This window comes from Chroicocephalus ridibundus, chromosome 2 (assembly GCF_963924245.1).
Source record: "Chroicocephalus ridibundus chromosome 2, bChrRid1.1, whole genome shotgun sequence".
In the NCBI taxonomy this organism is placed as follows: domain Eukaryota; kingdom Metazoa; phylum Chordata; class Aves; order Charadriiformes; family Laridae; genus Chroicocephalus; species Chroicocephalus ridibundus.
The window spans coordinates 46138002-46164289 of record NC_086285.1 but is presented as its reverse complement, the minus strand read 5'-3'; the positions used below and the strand labels follow the sequence as shown (position 1 = coordinate 46164289).

General features: G+C 47.2%; 1 long non-coding RNA gene across 1 annotated transcript in view; it reads left to right on the top strand.

The window, feature by feature from the left end:
* LOC134510624 (uncharacterized) overlaps positions 1 to 13101 on the top strand; it is a 37039-nt gene extending 23938 nt beyond the window's left edge. Inside the window, exon 2 of the long non-coding RNA XR_010069675.1 lies at positions 12593 to 13101. This is a non-coding gene — a long non-coding RNA (uncharacterized LOC134510624). The remainder of the gene's footprint in view (positions 1 to 12592) is intronic.
* Positions 13102 to 26288: the final 13187 nt, after the last annotated feature.

Genomic DNA, 26288 nt, shown 5'->3' with positions numbered 1-26288 from the left:
TATGTGCCTGAAACCAGGAGAGATGTAGTAGGTATGGCCATGACTGAAGGAACAGAGTTACCCTGCACGCCCATCGCTTGGCCCACGGAGACACCAGGGGTGAAATTTCTGGGTGCAGAAGCAGGAGACGTGGCGTGGTCCCTCCGCGCTGGCATTTTGGGGTGAAACCAGCGGGAAGGGAGCCCTTGCGTGGAGCCAGTGCTCATTTTCGGCCTGGAGCTCCTGGTCTTTGCCGCCCTGGCAGCTTGCCCGACCTCAGAGGTCTGCCTCAACGTTTGTATTTTATGGAGGATAAAAAAAAAAATAATGCAAGTGGCGTGGTAAAATGCAACTTGATACGCTGCTGATTTATTCTTTTTTTTGTCCCTAAAGAAGTTCGGAAAACATTGCGTGAATACAAGGATTTGTGGCCAAAATGTATTATGCAGTTAATTCAAGTAAATTGCAGTTACTCTGTAGCAAATAATTACCACCTGTTTCACATCTGCCTCAAATCCACTCAAAATACAGCAATCTAGTCATCATTCTTGTATTATTTATGTAGTTTTATTATTTGCAGTTAGGCTTCTATTTACCTACCCGATTCACAACAATTTTTTCATGCCTTCTGTACACAGAGTGGCGAATTTAATAACCTCCTTTGGATTTATTTATAAAACCTTTCAAAATAACGTTTGCGATGCGTGACAGGGCTCCCGATCCGCCGCAGACGCTCGGCGGGCCTTTTTGCATCGTGAACTGCGGTCGGGGGAGTTGCCGCTTGCTGCCCTCGGATCTCAACGCCTCCGTTTCACCTTCTAAAAAATAGTTAATAGCGTTAACCCGTCACACGCGTGGCCTCCCGAGGTTTTTTCAAAGTCACCTTTTGCTGGGTGAAGCCGGGGAGCTTCTGGGTCGCTTGCTTGAAGCGTTGGGATGCTGTGATTTTGGGATGGACAATGCAGCAAATGGGGGATTTTTAGCAACAACCTCCTGCAAGGGTGGCCAGGTATGATGCAAAGGCAAAGGAAAGCCAGGGACAAAAGCCAAATACACGCCGCTTTAAAACACTCGAAACGGTCTGCAAGTGGGGCTGGGACTTTTTGTGCTTTGTGCCGCTCGTTCCTGCTCTCTCTCAGCAAGACGCGTCGCCATCGTCACGGTTTCTTTCAATATTGCGTTTCACAACAAAACGGGGAGTGCGGGAAGGAGGGCGAGGGGTTAATTCCCGGCAGCACATCTAGGCCATCCCCTGAAATCACACGGAGCAAAAGCAGCTGAGCGGTGAATCAGGCCACCCTGCCTCTCCAGGAGGGGAATAGCAAGAGTGGGAAATCTTGCCCTCAGCTGTGCTGGCGGTGCAGCGATGCAGAGGAAGGGCGCGGGGAAATACGTCCAGTTACTCCCCTCTGAATTTCCGGTCTTTTCCATTACACCCAACTGGTAGGTATGGTTTGCAGCTCCCATATTGAGAGCAAAACATGATCCCCTGTACTTCCAGGCTGATTTGGGGTGATTGGCCTCCCGAGATGTGTTTCTGTGGCAACACCTCCCCTCCCCTTAAATTTTCCACCTTGGGTAGGAATTGCTTTTCCATACTGGCGACTCCATTTCATTTCTTTAGTGCCCTCTTTATGTTCCCCTCTGCTAGAAGCGTCCCTGCTCGGTTGCGATGCAGCACCGGTGCCCAGCACATGAAGACGAAGGAGACCTGGATGCTCTTTTCCGTTCTGACACACGCCCTTGGGAGGGGAGGGCAGCGATGGGCTGGGATCTCCAAATGTTTGTTGAAGGGTGGAAAAAAAAAAATTAAAGCTAATAAAAGTTAAGCTTGGAGGATGCCAGGGGAATGAGTCGAAAACTCAGGAGCGCTATTGCACGTCTTCGTGAGACCTCTCAAAACTGCCTGTCAAAATCTCCCATTAAGGAACATCGCAGATTAGTAATTATGCGCATCTATTAGCTGAGCATCCGTTCTTTCTTTCAAATGCTTTGTGGCAATATCTCTCCAAAGAAGCGCGTATCTCATCTAGGTGTCTGCTAGATGGCCGTAACACCTCCCCAAGGGAGATGCCTCTGATAACACTATATTAAAGGCAGGGCTTGGTTTTGTCTTCTAAACCGCTATCACACAAGCCAGTGCACACGGAGAGACACCTATTATAAAATTATATGTAGACAAACGCTAACAAAAGCTGCCTGCACACGTGCACACACAGAGAAGAATGCGATGTTAACATTGTAGGAGGCTGCGATGATGACAGGAGTACTTTTATTGTCAGCTCTGCTGGGGAAGGGAAAAAAAAAAAAACACACCCTTATTTGTGCAAATAAGCCCAGCTTAGCTTCATTCCCAAGCATCCTGTTTGCACGTGTGGGTATGTTTTGTCAGCGATGTCTTTAGGCATGGATTCTCGTCTTCAGATACTTGTGCTTGTTTGTGTTAAACAGATCAGTGCTATAATAACACACACCCACCCCGACAGAGACGTGGATGTTGTGTAGTAAGAATCCCAAATACACGGTGGTCTTGGTCTTTTGTTGTTTGGGTTGATTGGTTTTGTCTGGGGGTTTTTTGGGTTTTTTTGGGTTTTTTTGGTTTTTTCAAAAAAATGCTTAATTAAACTCTCCTATGCTTGGTTTTCCTGATTATATTCTGTTCATTAATGGCGAGCAAGTCTGAAAAAGAACTAAGAGCAAAACTGGAGGCAGAGGATAATAAAATCCGTAGCTATTAATTAAGCTGAAATCCTCGAACATGCCTCCTTCCAACTTGTTATCTTCCAGACCCTAGATTACTTCATTCTTTCGGTGACTACTGCTAGACAGACACATCCTGTTGTGATAAAGGAGACCAGCTGGATTTAGGGCTGCAGCTTCGTGTTTGTGGTACGACTGACCATATGTGATTCTCTGTCAAGTTTGCAGCTTTAATGGGAAATCTCTGAAGTATTTGCACTTTGATTCATGTTTTTTTCACTGGTTTGGTAACAAAAAGAGGGGGCTGGCTTTGTGCAGCTGGCTTGCACTAACATAGGTTGCAGTGTGGTCTCTGCAAAGGAAAAGGGAAGCTCTCGCATCCTTAGCCTTAAGAGTTGCTTTGAGATGGGTTTTTGTTTTGATTTGTTCAGGGGATGTTTTGGTTTGGGAGGGAGTGGGGGTGGGTGTTAGGAAAAAATAGCTGGGACCAGCTATTTTGAATTCTTATGGTGATCTTTATTTTTACCTGGCTTCAACAGAACTAAATAATTCTGTTAATTATTGTTATCTTCCTGCCTGCTTTGAGAAACATGTGTCTCCAGCCTCTGTAGGTCTGTGAACAGAAGGGTGGCTACTTGTGAGAGAAGCATAGCAAACAGCAGATGGAATTTGGAGGAGTTTGGGGTCTTTTTCCCTAAGAAGGAGCACTGTCAGACCCCTGGTCAGCTTTTCTGATACTTCTTATCTCAGCGTAATTTGATTTGAAAGTGTGTAAAGGACGTGCTTTCCATCCTTTTATCCATGTAAGGCTCAACCATGCCTGACTCCCTTTGCTAAAAAGGCTGCATTTGTGTAAGGTGACAGACCTGGATTTCTCATGTACGTCTTTTGATGCATATATGTTGTTCTCTTGCTGGTATGGTAATGGACAGCTGGTATGTCTGGCTGGAAGGAGAAATGGTACATTGTGCAGACCTCGCCCACTCAACTCTGCTGGTACATCTCCATCCTGACCTACGACATCCGTGCTGGTCTCTGAGATCCTGTCGTGGATGATGAATATCCTTCCTATCCACTGAAGATGTAGCAGCGTTCCCTTAGGAGAGGCACTGTGCCACACCACTGAAGAAAATCTCAAATTCCTACAGCTTTATTAAACCTTCTGTTAACCTGCCCATCATGTCATGGTGGTTCTCCCTGTCCCCGGACTGCGACTTGTCTGTTAAAGGTATAGCGGACAAGAGTTGCGAGGTATCTATCTGTGGCATTTTGCTGAGGGCAGGAGGGAGGAACTAGCATTAATATTAGTCTTTAATTTTATTAAAGCAAGGAGATGAGGAGAAGGACTCTCCCTTTAGTCATCAAGGCTGAGAAAATAATTGCAGCCTGAAGAAACGTTTGCACTTATTGGTCTTCCAGCCTTGAGAGCAGTACACATAGGAGCAAAGGACGGTGATGGTCACATGGATATGGAGGAAATACAAATACGAAAATTCCCTTTCTTTTTCACTCTGCGCAAGTTTTACTCAGAAGGTGCAGTGAGTTTGTTATCATTTTTAATGGGTTACTTTCACCTCCGTTCTGTCTGCCCCTCTGAGCTCTCTGCGCTTGAGAAGTCAAATGCCACAGGAAAATATCATCTAAGATTTGCAGCCTGAAGGCAGTTGGCGAGGCATCAAAACTTCCAAGCCAGCCAAGTGTCTTGAATTCCCCTGTTAAACAGGCACAGAGAGAAAGTGTAGGTTAATGCTCAATACCCAGCCCTGGGCTTACCATTTGCCCTTTAGTCAAATACTTACCACGTTTGTATTTTATATTGCCCGCAGCTTGTGGCTGGACTGTATCTTCTCTGCACCTTATCAAACGCTGAATGTTTGAACAGCGCCTTAATTTTAGTAATCAGTGTCTGCAAACAGCATCTTTTAAGAGAGGGTGGCAGAAAGGGAGCGACTTAGATTTTTTTTTTCACCCTGAACTGTCAAAACCCAGGGACTGAGCAAAGCAGGAAAAGCAGGGAATCAGATCCCTTCTCCGTCAATGAGAATGGTGCTGAGTAGTGATGGGTTACAAAAGACAGGGGAAGCAAGATGCTTCTTACTGAATTGGTGAATGGAGTTAAATCCAGTTGGTGGCCAGTCACAAGTGGTGTTCCCCAGGGCTCGTTATTGGGGTTGGTTCCCTTTAACATCTTTATCAACAACCTGGACGAGAGGATTGAGTGCACCCTCAGTAAGTTTGCAGATGACACCAAGTTGGGTGGGAGTGTTGATCTGCTGGAGGGTAGGGTGGCTCTACAAAGAGACCTGGACAGGCTGGATCGATGGGCCAAGGCCAATGGTTTGAGGTTCACAAGGCCAAGAGCTGGGTCCTGCACTTGGGTCACAACAACCTCATGCAGCGCTACAGGCTTGGGGAAGGGCGGCTGGAGAGCTGCCTGGTGGAAAAGGGCCTGGGGGTGTTGGTTGACAGCCGGCTGAATATGAGCCAGCAGTGTGCCCAGGTGGCCAAGAAGGCCAATGGCATCCTGGCTTGTATTAGGAATAGTGTGATGAGCAGGACTAGGGAAGTGATTGTCCCCCTGTACTTGGCACTGGTGAGGCTGCACCTTGAGTAATGTGTCCAGTTTTGGGCTCCTCGCTTGGTACAAGAAAGACATTGAGGTGCTGGAGCGTGTCCAGAGAAGGGCAACGAAGCTGGTGAGGGGCTGGAGAACAAGGCTTATGAGGAGCCACTGAGGGAGCTGGGGTGGTTTAGCCTGGAGAAAAGGAGGCTGAGGGGAGACCTTACCACTCTCTACAACTACCTGAAAGGAGGTTGTAGCAAAGTGGGGGTCAGTCTTTTCTCCCAAGTAACAAGCGATAGGAAAAGAAGAAATGGCCTCAAGTTGTGCTAGGGGAGGTTTAGGTTGGATATTAGGAAAAAATTCTTTACTGAAAGGATTATCGAACATTGGAACAGGGTGCCCAGGGAAGTGGTGGAATCACCATCCCTGGAGGTATTGAAAGGACAGGTAGACATGGTGCTGAGGGACATGGTTTAGTGGTGGTTTTGTCAGTGTTAGGTTAATGGTTGGACTCAATGATCTTAAAGGACCCTCACAACCTAGACAATTCTATGATTCTATTAATTGCTGCACCTTTACGCTTTTTATCCAGGACTTCCGTGATAAAGTCGGGGCAGAGAAGAGGCATCCAAAGAGCGATGCAGGCACCTGAGCCTCTGCTCAGCTCACGGCTCTGGAAATCCCCATGCTGGTGGTCGGGGAGGATGCCCTTCGCTGTGACCAGGAGGAAGAGGTGAGGGGCTAGGTGTCCAAATGCTCCTCCTGAAGTGTCCATCATCATTTTGGGTTATGTGCCAGCACCATCGGTCCAGGGGCTGTGCCTCTGAGGCGCAGGGAGCGGGTGAATAAAGGCAGAAAGATTCAAACCAGTGATTTGTCACTTGGTTTTGCTGGTAATTTCACCAAACAATGAACAGGCAATCTGGTAATAGGACATAGATTTCCCCGATAATAGCCAGCTTGTTATCGCATAGATGTGAGTATTTTCCAATAAAGGGTTTCTAAAATGGAGGTGTTGGCATCCAATTCTTAATTAAAATCCTACCTATATCTAAGCGAAGGTTGCATTATTTAAGTATACTGAAAGAAAATGGTACACTTCAGTATTTTGTGCCTATTGCAGTCCTTTTTCCTTTGAGGCAAAACTAATTTTTCTAGAGCTAAAGGATGTTTAAATAAAAAAGGAACAGTACAAAATAAAACGGATCAGCCTCTGTCCCCGAAGAGGCTGTACCGCAGCAGAGCATTTGGCAAGGACCACATCAATACCTGCTCCAACGGTGGGCTGCTGGTGGGTAGAAGGACACTTCCAGGTCTTCATAGGCCCTGCTGATGTGGCTGTAGTGTTGGCAGTCAGGTAGATAACACCACGCCTGCGTTTTATTTTGAAGTGCTGTTTACTTGCGCTGCTCTCTACTGTTGTAAATCCGTTTCCTAAAATGTATGGGGTTGTTTTTTTCCTCCTCTCAGACACGTACAGTTCAATACTTCTGAATATTTGATCACATGAGCATTAGACCTTCGTCTCCAAGCCTGTAAAGCAGGTTGTGTGAAGTACCACGGAGTGAGCTCTGTAATGGGTTGCAGCAGCCCTGTCCTGCTGCTACTCAGACAACGGGGGAAAGGCTCTGACTTGTCTCAGTATTGTATTCAGCAAGCAAATCTCCATATTATTCCTTTAAATCAAAACAGGCAGTGATACCCTCGACTAGTACGGTGCCTGTCAGAAGCATACGTTTCGTCTAAATGTGTCTCGGAGACACTTTATTTTTGCGTCGTAAAGAATATGCTGGCCCAATGTAAATGTCAGTGAGCTCGATGCATTTTGTGCAATGGAACAGACAGATCTAAAACAGTAGGAAGAGCCTGGCCTGGGTCCTAGGAACTGCTGAAGAGCAGTTGCTTTCCCACTTTTTTTAAATGCTCTGCGGTTGAGTCCCTCTGCCTACTAGTTTGAGTCTCCATCGACCTCGGAAGGGCAGTAACGTTGCACACACCTCTTTTTTCCCTGAGAGGGGAAGAAATTATTCTTCATGAAGTAGATGATCTTAGCAGGTTGTGGTGTGGAGTTTTGGTTTTGTTTTTGAACAAATATTTCCTTAGTCTGGATTTTAAACATTTCCATACGTAGTAAGGAAAAGGTGATCGAGAGGTCCTTCTGGGGCAGATGTGTTGGTGGGAAGGAGTCTCCTCTGCGCAAACAGGGCAGTGTACAAACCGTGTGGTGTTCAGTTTTGTAACCCATAACACTTAGCAAGAGACAGTAAGGCATGTGGAAGAGGAGAAAAAAGCCAAAAAATCCTTTTGAATTTCACCGTGATGAAACAAAGTCCCTCTATCAGGACATCTAAAAGCAATCCTGAGGTCCCCAGTGTTAATGATTAACATTGATTACAAGGTGATTTTTCCAACAGAGAATCAGCTTGCCAAAAAAGCATCTTGCTGTGCATATATAGCACGTACCAGCCTTTATTAAGGGACCAGCTGATTATTATTCTGCTACCGGCTTTTATTTTCTTCTTCTACTCCCTCTCTTGCAGGAAGGCTGCATACAGATACAGCAATCGATTGAGAGGAGATGTTCGTCCTTTACGAGATTAATTACAAACACAGGGATGCTGCGTCTGGCCCGCATGTATGATTGATCTTGTAGGAGGAAATGCAATAGGAAACGAATGCTTCCTTTTATCCAGTAAGCAAAGTTCAGAGATGTTTACATTCTGCTAGGTAAGCACAGCTGTCTAAAGACGAGGAGACGGATGGACTCTCCTGTCAGCACAAATTCACGCCGAGGTAACAGGCTACGCCGTCTCTGCGGACCTCTCTCCGGCCAGGAGGCTTTGGGGCCAGAATCGCTAATTTAGCAAACAGCTTAATTGTTCCCACATTTTAATTAGCGGGGGGGGAGATCCAGGCAGAGCCGATGCGCTCCGAGGGGCAGCGAGGGGAAGGTGTGGGTGGACGGTGGCTGGTGGGGCCGTGGGGCAAGGAAGAAGGCTCTTGGTGATGCCGAGCGTGGGGCGGCCATCGCAGGGCAGCTTTTCCGACATTGCAAGGGTACCTTCCTTAAAACCTGGCTGGCGTAAGGCGCGATCCGCATATTCGCTCTCAGTGGCACACGGCGTGTAGCGGTGGGAGCATCTGCAAAGAGTGCGGCGCTTAGCTGCCCTTGTTTCTATTTGTATCTAAATATAATCTTTGCAAGCCCTGGATTTGGCTCGGGGTTCTTCTGGAAAGGTTCATTTTGTTCTTGGGCACAGGCTGGCACTTCGTATTTAGGCTGGGAAACGGTGTCGGAGGTGACGGCTCCAGCGCAGTGACTCAGCCTTCTTCCTCGCCGTGTTTTAAATAATGGATGTGCTGATGATGATACTTAACTCCTGCCAGAGCTGCTGAAATACACGGTGTCTTTAAAACACTGATGCAACACTGAATCTCTGCTCAGGCAGAGGAGGAGATCTCCACCTGGGATTGGACTTCTCAAAGGGGAAGAGAAATCAGAGGGAGGAGGAGGAGGAGAAGGGAGCCCAAGCCATAATATCTTGTAACGGTGTAAAAATGCCCTTCGCCGGAGGCAGTAAAGCAGTCAGCTCCAGCAGCGTGTTGAAGGAAAATCCTGAAATCGACGCTGCAGTCTGCGTTATGTTTATACAAGCGTATGCGCTGCGGTGATGACGAGGGAGAGAAAGGGCTGTTCCCCGCGTTAAAAATAATTAGTGTAATAAATACAGCCTGGCAGAGGAAGTAGGGATCCCTTTGTTCACATCTCACCAAGTCTTGCGGAGTTAAGCTCAGAATTTACTTACCCTTTTATTCTCTGCCTAGAGGTCTTGAGCAGATGCTCGGCTGATGCCAGAATTAACACGCGACGCTGGATCACGGCTGCCTTAGAGCCACGTCGGAGATTTCGGGGGTCTTTCCTGTTTCCTTCTTTCTGTCCGTGCAAATCCTGGCTGATGCGGAACATGGATCCGTTTGCTGTTTAGCAGTCAGTTTGTGAGGCTTGACAAAGGTTATTGCAATAATTGATGTTCCTCTTCTAATAATTAATGTTAATGAGTCCACTAAACAGTAAACAAGACAACAAAGAACTGTTAATGAGACAGTCTTTACTCATTTGTTTAATCTTCTAGTAAGATAATGGGCGATAAATATATCGCTATTCAGCCATCTTCAAGTCCTTAATGCGTGGAGAGTGTTTTAAAAAGAGATTTGAGCTGATTTTTTACACTTGCATTTAGTAAATTCATCTGACTGGGTAGGTGGGGCGCCTGAAAGAATTGGGAGACCTATATAATTAAGTGCCTTGACATTCTGCTTCTGAAGGACATTGGCGGATATCCAAATGCTATGTTCTGCTCTCAAACCATTTAATTGAAACCATACAAAGCGGGGGTTGGGGGGGGGGGAAGGGGAAAAGAGAGGGAGATCTTGGCAAAAACCTTATGTGCAGTTTTTCGCCATTGGATTGACCAGACAGGGCAACAAAGCTGATAAAACAGGATTAGCAAAATTGCATTGTTGGATATTATATGCTGTGTGACATGTACTACAGCAAAGGAATTTGGCAGGATTAACCTGCAGAGGATAAAGATGTACCAGACAAGGGGGCTGAATTAATAGACTGCTGTGACCAAAGCACGGAAATCTATTTGCGTGGGATATTACGGGCGGTGATAACCTTGCTGGGGGGGGGAGTTCCGCTTGCTGTCCCAAGTCCTGCGTTGACCCTGCGCCCGAATCCTGCTCGCCACCTGGGAACTTGGTTTCTCGTTACATTTTCCTGTTTCTGAATATGAAAAAAATGCTAATTCCTAGGCAGGATTATCTGCACTATTGTGGGGTTTATTTTGTGTGTTGGTGGGTTTTTTCCCTCCAAACTGAGAAGTTTGTTTTCCTATTTATAGGAGATGAGATTCTTCTCCTAATGCACTAGTGTCATCCTAACGTAAATCTTTGGTTTTGTCGGTTTTCCTCAGGGTTTTTAGACCCAGCCGGCCGGGTGGCATGGGGAAATGCAGTTCCCGAGCTGCTGGTTCCTCAGCTGTTTAGGAGATTGTACACTTACAGGCGTAACCTAGCTGAAATCGTAAGAAAGATTTCAAACCACATAGCGTTAAAGAACACGAAAGCTATTGCCAGTAGATGACTGAATAAAATCACACCAAGTAAAAATGGGAGAATATTAAAATTTCAGCTCAGACGTACTCTAGGACTATGTCAGACTATTTGACCAAGGGGGTAAAGAAGCAGAAAACCAACCTCTGTCTCTGGTACATTAAGGGGAGAGAAAGTAGATTAAGTGTTCGTTTCTCACTTGTACAACATATAATACCAGTTTTTACTTAAAAGGGCTTTTAAATCGGCTTCTTCCAGGGAGCAAGCAATGCATATACAGTAGCCTGCTTTTTTTAAGTAGTCTGATATACTTCAGCGCAGATTGCATGAAAGGTTTCAGAAGGATTTAAACAACCTTGAAAAAGGCTCATATAATTTGGGTTTGTTTTTTTTTTCTTTTCCCACCCACAGCACTAGTGACAGACTTTAGTGTTCCCAGAGAACAGAGAACGTCCAAAAAGGTATTTGGCGTGACTGTGCGTGTGTGACACAATGTGCTTCGTCAAGTGTGCTCGGTGCCACCGCGCGCGGTGAGAGATCTGCTCGGGGGGGACAACTTACCTTCATCCGGCATTACCAGCCACAGCACAAGTTCGGCTTCCAGGCTCTTCCTTTCAGGATTGAAGGCTGAATAATAGATATGCATAAAATATAAATACGTTGGGTTTTTTTTTTTCAACGTATAAAAATTCCAGAAACTGCTCTTTAAATCAAAGCTCTGTTAGTACAATGGGACAGAGACTTTACAAGTGCGCACACGTGCACAGGTGTCAAGAAATTTGGCTTCATTTCCTACAGGCACCAAATTGCATAACCTGTCTCTCTGGGGGTATCTTCCATTAGCGCATATGTTAATTGCTCTTCTGCCCAGGGACTAAATGTGACCACGTCTCCCCTCTCTGCCGGGACAAAACAGTGCATGGAATTTCCTTTGGATTAAATTTGGGGCGGGAACACGGGGACGATGCTCCCTTCGTCATCAGGGTCAGAAGTTTTGCCTCCACATCTAACCCATTTCAGGAGAACTGTTGAAGCCCAGCCCAGCCTGGAGGTCTGCTAAGCTTCCCATCGCTTGCGTTCTGTCCAGTTTGCTTTAGGACTCCTGCGGTGGGTCCTCATCCTAGGGATAGTCCCAAGCCGATTCACAGAAACTCTGCTTTCTTTCGGGTTTTGGTTGCTGAGGAAAGTCTGTAATACATAGGATGAAGTTTATTATTTACTTATTTTTGGCATGTGCTTAGCCCAGTAAGGAGTTGTTGGTAACCCGTTAAGAATGACCTGACTGTTTCGAGCAAACCCTTGTAGCACCCGTGCAGCATTTTGAGGGGAATCGGGGAGAAGCCTGTGTTCGTTTCCACATTTTTTTTGCCTGCTTGAAAAGCTGCGGGACTGCCTGGACCTGTGCTCTCCCCAGAGCCGTTCCTGTAGAGCTGTGGCCCTGCAACACTGAACTCTGGTGCTGCCCGAGGAACGCGCTGCCATGGCCGGTGTGCTCACCAGCCTCAGCCCCGCGCAGGCGAGGGAGGTTTCTTTTGCCCTTGAGCGATATGAAAGCCCCAGAATCTGTAACTCCCTGTTGTGTTTTTAAAAGAAGATCAGCTTTCCTGGTCACCAGTGGGTTGTGTCCCTCAGCTTCTGCGAGCTCCTGAGGGATGGGGTCCTCGCAGGGGAATGAAGGGCTGCAAATGAGGACATTCGTGGGTCCCAGCACGACTCCTCTGGGGTGAGGGCACCTTCCGGAATGCCAACAGTCTGGGCAAATTCTGGGAACGGACCACATGCACGCTGGTGTCTCACCCACCATGGAGGAGCGGACAGGGTGCAGGCGGGAGGGTTAAAATGGCAGCGTCATGCTCGGGAAGCCACGAGGTCCCTGGGGCGCCGCTCTCCTTCTGACAATGTCCTGGGATCTGTGAAAAAGCAGCCTGTTTCTCCCGTGTCTCTGAGGGCTTGGCTGAGTTTCTAGGTTGCTTCCCCCACCTGCGAGCCTCCATCCCTCCTGAGATGAGCGCAGGAGATGAATAGGAGCGCAGCTGTACGCGTTACCGGCACCGTGCTGCAGCACCCACCTCCATGAAGCAGTAGGTCTTGAATGTAGCACCAATTTGCCGCTTATCGTTCTCTTTTTTTTTTGCTTGGAAACATACACCCTTCACGCTTTCATATTTTAAACAGGTAGGGGTATATTACCCATGGGATCAATAGATCTAACCCTATCACTTTGCTTTCCAGCATGTGGCGATGTGCAAGATGGACCCCGGAGGAGGGCAGAGCGTGGAGGACCCCGGCGGCCAGGAACCCAGGCGGGGGTGGCCACCTCAAGGTGCCGTGCAGCAGCTGGTGTTGTGAATCAGGCCGTCACCAGTCGGAGAACGGCTACTTCACAACACCAGGGTCGCACCACACCACGGTTCGACCGCCAGCCGGAGAGGAGCGGAGGAGGTTCCCGCAGGCAGGCAGGGGACGTGGAGCACCTCCTGGCTGCCTCCACCCGAGCCCAGACCTGCAAAGGTAATCAGGTGCTCAACTCCTATTTAGGCACCAGCCTCCCACTGAAGTCTGAAATAGAAGTTCGGCCCCTAAATATCTCTGTGGGTCTGGCCCCGAGACCCTGCCTTGCCGGTGCAGTGCAGAGCAGTGCTTCCGCAGGCACAGGGCAGTGCTTGCATGCCCCGGGAATATTCAGGAATGGGTAACTTTTATTAAGCCGTGGAAAATATTTAAAAAAAAAAAAAAAAGCCTCTGCATGCTCCATGTGTGGTTATCCCTGTAGTTACCATGTCTGTGGGCCTTGCCTGACATATGTTCTCCATAAGAGATGCTGTATATACCAGGAAAGAAGCCAGACTCCTTGGAAATGATACTAAAACAGCCCTAGGTGCGCTGTAATGAATGAAAAAGCACCAAAAATAAACAGCGTGGTCATCCAGAAGTGGTACAGCTTCTGTCCTTAAGATAGAGAAGACGTTTGATTTTGTATTGCTTAAGCAACCCCTCAGAAATTACTGGATGTAGAGGGACAGCAAAGGACACTCAAACCCACCCTGTCTGCCGTGGCCCTGCAACACGCGCCATGTGTTTCAGGTCTGAAATGCAGCCTCTTCCCTGCCTCCTCCTTGTACCACAACACCAGCGTCACGTTAGTTTGAGGGGAGCGGGTTAGAGCAGAGCGCTTTCCATCCGCAACTGGGTTGTGCTCATGGAGGTCAGCACAAAGCTGATTGCCCTATACAATCCCTTCAGTCGAACTGAAACGCGGTCCAGTTCTGATCTCTGCAAGCAGCCATCTGCTCGTGGACTCGGGATGGGGTTTTATTTGGTGGGTTTTCCCATCTCTGGTGGGTTTTCCCTTCCTCCCACCCCCCAAGACAGGCTTTGGTGTTGGCTGGCCGTTCTCTTGTATGACATCAAACACTGGATATATCTAAAGAAAAGTGGAGAAATGCAGAGAGCAAACAATTACAGTAACATAGAACTGCTTATTGATTTTTTTAAAGTTTCCTTTGTTACCCTAACTCATCTGATTGAAGCTGGCAGTAAAAACAACTTAAATCCCATCCTGGATGTGTGACTGCTGGCAGGGAGGTAGATGTAGGGGAGAGTCAGGACATACACGAGATCAGAAATAGCATGAGACAGCCTGGAAACGCACATGGAAGGAGACAAAGGTGGCTGCATTAGACGCATCTTAATCTTTCTGTTCAGATGGCCTTCCTACAGAAGTAACCCTAAATTCCCTTCATAGCAAAAAGTCCACAACTAACACCGTGAACAACATAAGGTGTGTATGGGAGGCTTACTGGTACGTTAGGAGAGGGCAATCTGTTGATGAAGGCTAGCATTGGCTTTATTTATTATTTTTTTTTGGTTGATTAGAGGAAAAGCAAGACAGTGTTTCTAATTCAGGTACTGTAGCAAGGAGGAGTATGAATTTATCAACTTGAGTTGCAAGAAGTCTATTTTATTAAACTCGTACTCTGCTAACACAAACCATGTGCTCTGTGTGGTAGTCTCATTGTTTACTATAACCCGATGCCTTTCACTCCAGGCTTTGTTTCATGGGGTAAAATACACAACTCTTTAGAAACAGGAGGCAGCAATGAAATAGTCCCAATCACCCCTGCACACACTTCGATTTACACGAGCAGATACTCATATACAGAACTAAACACCGTTTCATCTTCTATTGTGAGCCAGAAACCTGTTTGACCTATTCCGTTTCTGTCGGTAAATACACATAACATTTGAAATAGGTTAATGCTTAATATCCACTGGCGGGTGACCTGATAGACCATCTCCATACTTCTCTAAGTATGAGATGTGGAGACGGGGCATTTTCAGTTCCCTTTGTTAAAGAATTTCTTGGGAAAGTCACATTTCAGAGGTACCTTTCGGGCATTTATTGTACTCCCTGTTTCTGACTTGAATCCATCACACCTTAAGCTCTTCTAAAGCGATTTTCTAGCAAATCAATGCATGCCGTAGAGTAGCACTGCTGCTGAAAATCACACGCTCCTGCTTGTCATTAAGGAGCCTGGTCGTGTCATCTCGTGAGGGGGATCGCAGGCTGAATAGCCCGGCTCTCGGCTTCAGGTGATGGAAGCAATTTCTGTTTGCTCCCTTCAGCAGAGAGAAGTACTTGATGTTAGAATGTGCCGCGGTGAGAGGGGAAGGCACAAAATAAATAGTTCGGTATGGCTTTTATAAATTTGTGTGAGTGTTAAATAAGCGCCTACAGTTCGTGTTCATGTCAACCCCAGTTCTGGCTGCTGAGCTGGAAAAACGGGGGCCTGCTGGGTGTCTGGGGAGCCCCCCAAAATGAGAGACTTTTGCAGTCTTCGGGTACGCCTGGAGAGCTTTCTGGTCCTTTCCACATCCTGTCTCCTGTTTGCTTACTGTTATCAAAAGTGATATTTTGCCCCACAAAAATGCCCCATTAGAATTGTTGAAAAGCCTAAGTTTATAATCTTAATAAAACACTGTGCTCAGTGGTGGGGGGAAAAAAAAAGGGCAAAGTCTTATCAAAACCGAAATTCTGGGCTGTAATCTCTTGTGAGGGTTTTTTTTATTTTTAAAGGGCTGTTATTCTGAAAGTGCTTTTTATATTTAAGCAAATAATACTTAATTTCACCCTTTAATCCTTTAAAATTAACGCTTAAAAGCATAGCCAGCAGGTCAAGGGGGGGGTGATTCTGCCCCTCTACTCTGCTCCGGTGAAACCCCACCTGGAGTACTGCATCCAGCTTTGGAGTCCTCAGCACAAGAAGGACATGGACCTGTTGCATTGAGTCCAGAGGAGGGCCACGAAGACAATCCAAGGGCAGGAGAACCTCCCCTGTGAAGACAGGCTGAGAGAGTTGGGATCGTTCAGCCTGGAGAAGAGAAGGCTCCAGGGAGACCTTACAGCGGCCTTCCAGTACCTGAAGGGGGCCTACAGGGGAGATGGGGAGGGACTCGTTATCAGGGAGTGTAGTGATAGGATAAGGGGTAATGGCTTTAAACTTAAAGAGGGTACATTTATATTAGGTATTAGGAAGAAATTCTTTCCTGTGAGGGTGGTGAGACACTGGAACAGGTTGCCCAGGGAAGTTGTGGATGCCCCATCCCTGGAAGTGTTCAAGGCCAGGCTGGATGGGGCTTTGAGCAGCCTGGTCTAGTGGGAGGTGTCCCTGCCCATGGCAGGGGGGTTGGAACTGCATAATCTTTAAGGTCCCTTCCAACCCAAACCATTCTGTGTTTCTATGAAAATCTAAATGTGATGGGTTTTATTTTCTCAGCGCGCTCACTTAGTACTATGGCTGTTCTTCAATTACTTTGAATGGCTGTCTTTTTTCCTTCCTGGGCTCACCAGCAGTGCACGTAGCACTTCAGAGAGTAGCATCCTTGTAAATTTTGTTCTCTTTCCCCTGCATGCAGAAGCCAAGCTGACAGGCACAGTAGGGCTCATCATCTCTCACTTTCTGTGTTCGCATGCACGCTGCTTTGTTATTGTGGGGTTCCTCATGAAAAGTGCCATTAAGGGATTTCCTTTTCATCTCTTTAATTGGGCTTCCTCTTTTTCAAACAACTAATATGAAATTAAAATTATATTTCAGGCAGCATTGCAAAGCAAACAGTAGGTGGGACTGAAGTTTGGTACCCACAAACCTGAGTCAAGTTTTATTTCAGTTTTTATAAAAGCATCTCAATAGGAGGGAGAAAATATAGAAACAGTCTTGAGGCATCTTAACACAGTGAGAAAGAGGTGACACTAAGGAGGAAGAAAAGGGGCTTGTTCACAGCTACTGTTTTAAAAACCAAAGTAGGGTTTGGATAGGAAGGCTGATGAGAGTAAATAACCTGTGGCACTCCCATTGCCTTATTCTGTGCTCAGTACTTTGAAATCATTTCTGTGGGACTTGTGCTTTATCCAGTACAGGGCAAAAAGATGGCTGGTGGCAAAGAAAGCCACCAGGGCAATGCCGAAACCGCCGGCTGGAGAGCCAGCGCCGCTCAGCTGATGGCACCGAGAGGACATTATCTCGCTGTGGGCAAAGCAGCTCGGAAATGTATGTCTCGGGCAGCAGAGAGGTCGTGCTATTTCAGCGCTCCCCTTCGCTAGCCCTGCACGTGTTGCTGCAAGGCAATTGCTCGGCAGTGCGGCCTGCCTGGCGATGCCCAGCTCCATCACCCTGTAATAAATGATTGACAGCAATTTTTACAGTCCACAAATGCAAGTATATATATTAGGTACTTATTGTTTAAAAAAGCAGAGTCCTCCCAGTATATAATCAGGCCTCAAACATACACATCAAAGGGGCGGGAACATCCCCACTGTGCAATGGAGTGGCACCGCAAAGAGGATGAAAGTCACGAAGCTAGGGTAAATAACCGTGTCACTCAAAGGTTGATGTAAACAACAGAAGAGAGAATGCAGTCTCTGAAGATCACATAAACTACTCAGAATTTTTATAACCCATCCTCTAAGGAGATTCTCCCTGCTTAAAAGCCAAAGCAACGGAGACTTTGCTGTGTCATACTCCCTTGTCTTTGTGTAGATGGGACATTCCAAAAATTACAGTGCTTCTTTGACAAACAGTTGCCTCTCTTCTTTAACAAGACTAACTACATGTGCCTCAATAAATGAGTTTTTACATTGCATTTGATTAGACCTAGTCCTCCAGCCATGCATTAGCAGGAAGGAGCTGCCTGCGCATGCAAGATCAGTGCATGCAGCTCTCACCGCCACAGAAAAAGATTTTTTTTTTGAAAAATATGTGCAAAATAGCACAGTCAGCAGCTCTCTGATGCCTGCTTCATGCCAGGAAAGCTCCTCTGCTCCCAGGGGGTCACGGGCACTGTGCCGGGTGCCAGGAGGGAGGCTGTATTGATACTTTGAGTAAGTGCCATCTCAGTGATTCAGCTAAAAATTCTGGTGGTTTGCGAAGAACAGCCCAATTCTGGAGAAGAACTCTTCAGCACATGTCAGAAACTCAACATCTGAATACATTGTCCCCTGTATGCCTTCAGTGAAGTGGTTATTAAGAGGATCAAACCTGTACTTCAGCTCCTTCCTTTGCGCGGGGGTCTCATGCCCTGAACTCTTTCCACCCTGGTGTCCTTGCCTCCTTGCCATTTGGGATGTGTAGCTGCAGTATTACACCATGTCCCCGAGCTCTCCGAAGAGCCTCCAGCTCCTCCTTGTGAGTAGCAGCCGTGGACTGAAGCAGCTGATAATGCTGCAAAATACATTCCATTTCCAAAGCTCCGTCTGAATTTCACAGCCACAGAGATACACCAGAACTGGTGGAGGTTCTGAGGAGGCAGCGTTTTGTGCTGGTTTTACCTGGCTCTGCTGAGGCACATGTCCCCAGTGATGGGCTCCCACCCAGCTGCTCCCTTCCCCAGAGCCTTCCCTGATGGCTGAACAGGAGTAGGTGCCCATCACCCTCAACTGATAAAGAGCAGGACAGGCTTCTGGAAAAGGCACTGCTCTCCCTGTACGCCTGACAGCCCTATTCCTTGCCGAATGGCAAAAGGCTCTAGGGCCGACAACCTGCAGGGGTTTTACATCACTATTTTTTTAGGATGCAAAAATACTAGTTTCCATAGTAACAGCCATGTGGGCCAGCACTTACCCCAACTCTGGAGATATGCTGCAGAAGACTCTTGGAGAATAAAAATCCCCGCGTGCCTCGGGAACTGCTGCACATCAGCAGGGTGTTTCCAGGGGAAGCACTCCTGCTCTCCACAACCTCTCTCTTCGCTACATTTCAATATATCTAGTTTATAATTTTACTGTTCCAAATAAACTTTTGTTGTTGTTCTACCTCAGGGACCTCCAGAGAGGTAACACAATGGCAGCATCTCCCACGTCAGCTGCAATCTGTGATAACTCTCTGGTGAGAAGCAGCAGCTCTTTTCCTCCAGGAATGGTTTTTGATCTCTTCCCACTTTCAGCTAGTCTAAACACAAAAGTATTGAATCGCTTTCTGGCAGCTGTGTTGCTGAAAAAGCCTTTCTAGTTTTATTACTTGAATTAAAAGCATACTGTCTGCAAGCCTTGAATCCAAAATGGCAATGTCTTTGCTGCTTAATGACCAGGTAAGGGAAGTGGAGCTGGTGACTGCTCCCAACAGCATGTGCCGAGGGAACAGCATCGCTCATCCTGTCGGGGGAGGGGGAAGTGTCTGCTGTCAGGCAAAAGTAACCTAGAAATTCCCCCTGCCCCGGCATAGTGGTGGTGAGCGTGCAGGCAGGAGGGGGTGGCCCTGGTGTCGAGGTGAGAATAACTCCAGGGCCAGGGCAGCCAAAATGAGCTTTCCATGCCCCGGACTGCAACCGGCGGCTCGGTCACAGGCAACTTTGGGTGGAATTGCCTTGTTTTAACCCATGTGAAAGACAGCCCACCTAGTTGGGGGTTGGGGTTTTTTTTGCCGTTGTAAACAAAGAAGTTATATTTGTGCTGGGGAAAAGGGAGATGTTTACCAAAACGTCTCCCTGTCCCTGCCAGGATGAGCGAGCAGATTTCCAATAGCCAAATACCATTAACACCGATGCCTCCAGCACGATGCAGCCGGGCTCCCTGCTCAGCCCCTGCCTCGGCTGCCCGTGTCCCAGGCACGTCACAAATTCAGGCACCTTCACCGGGGCCGCAGCTTCATTCACAGGAGCTGAAGACTTATTCCCTCAAAGCCAAGACCCAGAAAAATACCAGACTGCAAAATACAGATGTTCACAGTGACTGAAACACTCAGTGACCAAGAAAACCCTCACGTGAGCTTTCTTTTTTAATAAAGCAAACTGCACTGCCTTGTCATGTGAATTAATGTCCCCGCAGTGTGGCTTTGTGTATTTATTCCTTGCTGATGTTGCTTTTGATCACTACTAGATGAAAATGAAATCTTGGGTGCTTCGGGGCTGCTGTTAGGACAGATTCAATGAGATGAAAACACATTTCAGGAAATACCACTGAAGCCAGTTTTAATTTCCAGGGACACGCAGGGCTCCAATTCCCCGGAGATAGGAGGAATTGCAGTCGAAGACAGGCACACTGAAAACACACATCAAAAGTCTGTCCTTCCAACCCACCAAAGCAAATGTCATTCAGAGGCATTGCTCTTATCCCCCTCAGTCACAAAACTCTTCCCTTTGAGGGCAATATTTAGGGAATCCAAGTCCCTTTCTTCACAGGCTTTTTGAAGATGAAGTGGTCCCTGAGCACAGACCGCAGCCAGGGCTGTAGCACCCTGACATGCTCTCTCTGTGCCAGTCCCACAGCCTCTGTCCATCTGTCTGTCAGTCCATCAGTCTGCCCCATCAGTCCTGTCTCCAGGTTACTCAAAACCCCACTTCGGTGATTGACTTTCTACCTGGCTCGTGGCCTCGCAGGCAGGTCCCCAGCTGAAGGCATCACCCCTTGCCTGGGGAGCATGGGGAGCTCACTGCCCCTCACTAAGGTCCTCTTCTCACTCTAATATGGGATAACCTCCTTTTTCTTCTTGAGGCTATACCCCCATGTCTCCTCCTGGGAGGTGTACCTGACTGGGGAGGTGGCAGGAACATCAGATAACATCCTGTTACTCAGAACTCATAATTACACAACCGGCCTGAGGCAATAGTGCCAGACCGAATGATTCCAGCTTGTGTAAATCACTGCTTTTCACAATCTGCTTGGTTCAAACCCAACATGAATGAGTTTAACCTACATCTGAAGAATCAGGACTCTTCTACTTTAAGCACATGATTGGAGTCCACCATGTCTCATAGTTAGATCTGGTCAGGAAAAAAAAATTGACTTTTCCTCATACATTCATAGAAGGAAAAATACATATTTGGAAATAGCTTAATTGAAAAAGTCAGACATTCTGGTATTGAACATCACCCAGATTAACAGTGACAAACTCTGGGATTCTCTCAGAAGGAAAAAAAAAATCCAAACCACTTATAAATGAATTTTTTCCCTATAAAATTTAGGATTAAGTGAGGGAGAGCAAAACTTCTGCCCACACCAGCCTCCCCCCACAGCGCAGTGGCAAAGAAGGGTCTGGGTGCCTTGAGTGTGTCCTGCAAGGGTGCAGGGTGGGCAGGCACAGCTCTCCTGCTGCCACTCGTGCTCTGCCAAGGGGGCTTAAAAGGCCAAGAAATTTGGTCCCTTTCAGATTTTCTTTCAGCATTTCCCCAGCTTTCTCCATATATGCATCACACATAACACGGTGGGGCTTTGATACACTGCAGGGTTTTCTAAACACTCATAATAATAAAACGTAATAATAAAAACCCCCAACCATAGCCATCTGGGTGTCTCACAGAAATGTATTTAAAGACCTCACAGTCTACAGCGTTTACAAAGAGGCTGACCAAGTCCCACCATCCCACTGCAAGGTGGGGAGGAGACCTCTGATGCTCTACAGCCCCAAACTGGCTTTCAGGCACCTTCATTGCCATTTTGGCCCAGTTTCGATCTTGATGTCTGCCCCTCTTCGAAGATTTCATGATTAGAGAAGTGAACAAATTAAGTCTGCTGCCACATCAGCCCAAAAACTTCGTAGCAAGGAAACAGACCTTGGACCTGATGTTCTTAGCAGGACTGAATGAAACCCTCCACCATGCGTGAGGCTCACTGGGGACATATTTCTACGCACAGACCAGCATCAGTCATCTGCAGTATGAATATAGTAATGCAAATATACTGGTGAATGGATTCGGGAACTAAGGAATAAAAGAACTTGTACCTTTCTCCTACCCAAAACTGTAGGCTGGGAGGGGAGGAGGCAGCTGAGAAGAGTCCCAATGCCTTTGGGAAGCGAAGTCATGTTCATTTTAATTACCCTGTGAGGGAGCACAGCAGCCTGGGTGAGTCTCCTGCCATCCCATGGCAGCGTGTTGTTGCAGCATAGAAAAATACAGCAGAACAAATACCAACCCAGACGGGAGTTTCTGAAACTCTCCATCAAGTCTTCCCTCTTTCCCCAGATAACCCGAGCTGTCTTATATGGCCACGACACAGTAATTTCACCTTCATTTAGAGCAGAAGATACTGAAAAGGAAACTTGGGAGGGGGGGAAACCCTTCCAGATTGAAATCAAAACAAATCACTTTTTAGCATATTAATAAGGCTCTTGATTGAAAGTGTTCTAGCTGTTCACGGAGGAATATCAACAGTAGATGCTGCTAATTTAAGCCTGGCTAATTAAAAGCAAAAAGAAAAAAAATTGCTCCCCTAGAAACAGCGGCACGTAAGACGCACTCACCCAGCACATTTCATCAAGCTCCGCTTATTATATCTGGGTTTAGGGAAACAATCCCATGGCTTTTTTTTCTCTCTTACTGGGTGGGGTTTTCCCACTGCACGCTGCCTCCAGCACCCTGCCCCTCCGCAGGGCCGGCAGCAGTGGCCAGCGGGACCCACAGGGACATCTGTGGCCGCGACCAGTTTGGGGCTTTGGCAAGGCATCCCCAACGGCGTGGGGCATCAGAGGTGGCTGAGCTGGGACCGTCCCTGTGGCAGAGCCTGTAAGGATTGCCAGCTGTCAGAGTGCCATCGGGAACTTGTCAGGGGTGTGCTCTGACCCTTGCCCAGCTCAATGGCAAAAACATTACACCGTCACAGCCCCAGAACTGACCCCCAGAGAACCAAACCACATCTTGCCAGTTTGGCTACAAGGATAGTTCAGGATATTGTGGCAAAAACCTTGCTCAAGTAGGGAAAAATGGCATCCACTGCCATCCCCCCCGGCCACCAAGGCTGTCATCTCACCTCACCGCAGCAAGTAATCTGGTTGGGCACAATCCTGCTTCTCCCCACCCCTTACTGATTACAGACCAGTAATCTCATTTGACAACGGCACACACAAACAATGCAAAAACTCAGGGAGAAAAAAATTATTGCAGGCAAAGTGTAGGAGGAAGGAGGGCCGTATCCTTGACTGCAGAGCGCTGGCGGTGTCCGGCAGGAGTCGGGAGAGTGGGTGGCAGCGAGATGCCGCTTCCCCCAAGCAGCAGTTTGAAAGCAGGGCTATTGTAGGAGAAGCTGCTGATGGGCTCTCAAAAAGCCACCCAGGGCTTTGCACTAATGGCTCGGAGGCGTAGGGCTCGGGCAGTGTGGCGGCTTATGTTCAGCAGCTCGAAAAGGGATGAGGGAAAAGAGTGGGATCTGTGACCACGGGTTTTGCACAGGCTGAGGGGACCCGTCATCGGGCAGTGCCCATCAGCAGATGCTCTGCAAGGCAGTAGCTGGTCAGACACATTTTCTCGCCATCCCTTCTTCTCCCTGCGCTGGGTCTGGGCTCTGCAGCCCGAGCAGGGAGGAGAAACGTCTCTGCAAGTCTGCTGTCAATCAGCACGTTCACACTGAAACGGGAAGAGGAGGTTTGTTCTCCTCCTATTTCTTTTTTATTTTATTTTATGGTTATTTATTGTGCCTCTTTGAATTTGCATCCCAAGGGCTTCTGTATGACAGAATGTAATAGTATTAGTCACCGTTTTACACATTAGGGAACATAATATTTAGCACTCATAACAATTTCCAGCTTCAAAGTGCCACACAAACATTAAAAATATACTGTATTTTTCCCTGTTTTTTTCAGCTTGTTCTTGCCTGAAGCTGCACAACTTCTCTTTGTGTTATCCTCACAAGAAATGGGGCTTGTCTGTCACCACCTCTGTCACCCCAGAGGATGCCAGTTTTCGGGCCTCTCACTCAGAGCAGCTCTGAACAAAAGGGAATTCCCCGGCTCCCCCTTTTCCCCGTCCCTCTGCAGCTCCCCTGCACCTACCGTATTCCTGGCTACTGAAGTCCAAGTCCAGCATTAGGCAGCAGCTGCAGTGGTCAATCAATCCTTCCTTCCGCAGCTTGTCCTGTTGCCTGGAGGATAAAAACTGCAAGATGTTAAATTTCTTTCTTCTTTTCCACTGATGCTTCTCTCATGCTGCCATCCTCTGTACGGGGCTGGAGTTGTGTGTTGTAACCCACCTCACGGCCCACTGGTTTGCGTCGTGACAATGACCCAGGTGACTTGCAACAGGTACTGTTTGAACAGTGGAGGTCTGCAGAGCTCATGGAGGTGATGGCGAGGCTGCTCAGCGTCAGTCTGGAGATCAAAAAGGACCTTGTCTAGTAAATCGGGACCCTGAGTGGAATGCTGAATGCATCTAACAGAGAACTAATATCTATTGTGTTTATGTGGGAATATCTAATTTGTGATACATTCTCATAACTTTCACTTGTGTATTTGTTAGACCAGAAGAAATGCAATTTATATAATCACTGACATAACATTTTACATGCTATGTCATATATTATGACTTCTTGGTCCCATACAGCAGCATATGAAAAGTGGTTAAGAGTTTAAAATCTGTTCTCTTAGCACCAGTGATTTTTCCACCTGCAAGAGTCGTAAGCTTTTGCAAGATCTATGAAGTTCCTCCAAGTATCCTGCAAAAGAGGACTAAGATAAACGAGCTTGTCTGTTATTCAGTACGTGTCTGCATATATTACATTTCCAAAGGACTTTGCACCTCTGCGGAAAAACATTTGGGATCCCCAAATCAAAAAAAACCTCTTAATATTATGTCTCAAGAAATATTTTTTGATCCTTTGCATAACACGTCTTAATCTTGCCTTCAATTTTACCATGTTTAGACAACTGAGAAAGGAGGATTAAAAGTACTGTCTCAGTTGGAGACATCAAACAGGATTTGTATTCATTCCCCAACTGTGATTTGTAGCGTGATGAATTCTCAAGAAATATCTTAGCTTGGCAAGCGTATTCCAGGAAAAAAAATGATTCAGGCTGGACAGGATGTCTCTTGGGTCATCTAGCCCATCGCCCAGTAGTCATGGCTATGCTATGACATCGGTTGCTTTGAAAGGTTTTTGGTGAAAGAAAAACAAAGAAAAGTCTGTCCTTGTATGTATGTCACACACGCTAGATCTGACAAACAGAAAATCCCAAATCTAAGAACAATGAAGCATACAAATATGCCAATTCAGGAGTCATAACAAGCCACAGTTTCCACAAATTGCATGCATTTTTCTTCCACCAGCCCCAGCCTTACACACCTCATGCATTTTAATGCACACTTGCAATGCAAATGAGTTTCTAATAACTCCTGTTTGTCAGCTGAACAAAACCCAAAAGTCTCTAACGATAAAAAGTTTCTCCAGATGCAACAGATGATCAGCCTCAGCCTCTGCGGACACGTCGGTGCCTGAGTGTTGGGGAAGAGAGGGCTGGGACACTGGTCCTCCAGCACACTGCTTTGGTGGGAGGGGGGGAAAAACTCGCGACTGGGAGTTTGTTCTCTCAAATTAAATTCCCTGCCTATGTGCAATTGTCAGGTAAGAGTGAATTCTGTAGCCCATTTTCAGAAGGGAATAAAACGTGCTGCCTATCAAGCCACCACAGAAGCACACGTAGTATCTACGGTGCTCAACTGCAAGGCCGGTGACATCTCAGCTGTGCAGGAACCAGGGACCCTTATAAGCCCATGTTCCTGCCCTCGCCCTGGGGACCCAGCCCCTTCCCTCAGTCCTTAGGGCAGGCAGCCAGTGGCCAGGTCCTTCCCACGGTATTTCGGCTGGTGTCTTTTGGCATGTCCTTAATTTTATGTTATGATGGGTGGGGGGAAAAAAGTCATGGCTTATATTTCTCTGAGTGCTTCCTACAGCCACCCATTTGCAACAGATGTAAGCACTGGTAGATTCAGTAAAACCTCTTGGCCACACGTGAAAAACTTCCCAGCCTGATCATGGAGGCACCGAGTTTCACACATCCATGTGCACATCCCTTCTCTTTTCCTGGTTCTCTGCAGGGGCAGGGCCCTCCAGGATGTCATTGTAACCCTCCCACAGTCTCTAGGGCTCAGCCACTGGCCAGAAGCTGCCTGTAACTTGCCCTGGTAAAGCTGGTACCCGCTCTCAAACTCTTTTCTCCTGTCAGATTTAAGCAGCATCTTGTCAAATGAATATGTGTATTTGATCACCTGCAAGGGGAGAATAAGGGGCTAAGAAGGAAAAGACATCTCTAGGTTAGTTTTCACAGACTACCATGAAGTGCATGTCGGTGTGCACTGGTGTAACACATGGTGGGACCAGTCCAGGGTGCAAACCAGCTGTATTCCGTGTCTTCTGAACCTGCAAAGCTGGAAGCTCAGTTTTGCAAGATGATTGAGCCTACCATCACAGGAGATAAAAATGGTGTGGCGCAAATTATGCCCTGTGTTCTCCCTGTTTAAATTGATTTTTAGCACGCTTCCTATTACAGAGTTGCCTCCAGCCTAATCAGCCAGTGTCCTTTGGTCCAAGGCTGGAGGATATGTGGTGAAGTAAAGTCTCTGTGTGAGCATCATTTCTAAACTCCTCCCAAGCCCTGCTTTTTGCTCCAGACACCCAGGAAGCTCCCAGGAGGTGACGCAATCACCTCGGCTCCAATTCATACCTTCGTCA